Source organism: Acanthisitta chloris, unplaced genomic scaffold, assembly GCF_000695815.1.
Source record: "Acanthisitta chloris isolate BGI_N310 unplaced genomic scaffold, ASM69581v1 scaffold1536, whole genome shotgun sequence".
Lineage (NCBI taxonomy): Eukaryota > Metazoa > Chordata > Aves > Passeriformes > Acanthisittidae > Acanthisitta > Acanthisitta chloris.
Genome location: NW_008678472.1, coordinates 19,614 through 20,993, shown reverse-complemented (window position 1 = coordinate 20,993; position 1,380 = coordinate 19,614). Strand labels below are relative to the sequence as shown.

The 1,380-nt window shown below is 46.7% G+C and overlaps 1 protein-coding gene across 1 annotated transcript in view; it reads left to right on the top strand.

Moving 5' to 3' along the window:
• The window catches only part of LOC103804264 (chromosome unknown open reading frame, human C6orf89), a 16,152-nt gene that overhangs the window by 1,883 nt on the left and 12,889 nt on the right, over positions 1–1,380 (top strand). The window lies entirely within an intron of this gene.

Below are 1,380 nucleotides of genomic sequence, written 5' to 3'. Positions count from 1 at the left end.
TTTCCCTTCCCTTCCTTGAGGCTGAAGCCATCTCACTTGGTAATTTAGTTCTTGCACATTCTCCTTCCCTTGCTTTTAACACCTCAGGTTTTTTCTTCCACAAGAGTTCCCTTTCCCCTAGAAGTCTTTGCAGTTCTGAGAACCAGAACTGAGTTAGCTCTGCTGGGTAAATGTCACCTCTTCTTATTTTTCCTGAGTAATGCAAAAACAGTTTCTCAACCAAATCTTGGTGTCTGTGAGAAAAGTGTAGAAACCTCAACGTGTGACCTGAGTTTAAGGAAAAGTACTTTTTTGCCCAGTGGCATATTGGGAAAGGACTTGGGAGTGGAGCACTGTGGTGTTTATAGCAGTTCATGTAGCACTAAGGGCAGTGTGTGTGTGTGTGTAAGTCAGATAAGAGCTCCCCAATGGGAGAGGAACATCACAGATTTTCCTAGAATTGCATAATGAACATGGAAAAGTTTGGGTATTTCTCCTCCTCAGTTAATCATTTCCACTGACTTTGCCTGGCAGATGGGGACAAGCCTGGGCTCTGCCTCTCTGCTGAAACACAAAGACTGTCAGGAATGATAAAGCTGTGAATTATTCTGAGGAGGGATGTGGCACAATGTTGATGGTCTGTTGGCTCCCTGTGAAAACAAACTCCTGTACTCGTGCCCTCCATGGGGTTATATTTAGCTTGGACACCTCATTGTGTTGGGAGTGTCTGTGCTGGCTCTGACCTTCCTGCCAGAGCTAAAAAGGGCTCCCAGAAATGCCAGTGCCATTCTCTCGTGTCTCCCTCTTTTCCATGTGGTTGCTGTTGATTGGGGTTTGGGTGGGTGGGGCAGGGTATCCCCCATTGTTGGCTCCTTCCTTGTACACTGGGATCTCTCTGGGAGTAAAAAACAAAGACAAGGAGGTGGTTCTGATAAGACATTAGGAGCCTGTTTAGATACTGTATTGCAGCTTTGCCACGAGTGAACACCCCTCTGCTCTGTGTGGAGATGGAAACCAGCTGGAGCTTTACTGCTCATATTTCATTTCTCACAAGGACATGGAGTGACATGACACAGGGAATGAACTCAAGCTGAAGGAGGACAGGTTTAGATTGGATATTAGGGAGGAAATGTAAGACATTAGGAGCCTGTTTAGATACTGTATTGCAGCTTTGCCACGAGTGAACACCCCTCTGCTCTGTGTGGAGATGGAAACCAGCTGGAGCTTTACTGCTCATATTTCATTTCTCACAAGGACATGGAGTGACATGACACAGGGAATGAACTCAAGCTGAAGGAGGACAGGTTTAGATTGGATATTAGGGAGGAAATGTTCCCTCTGAGGGAGGCTCTGGCCTGGCACAGGTTGCCCAGAGAAGCTGAGGCTGGTCCATTCCCGGGA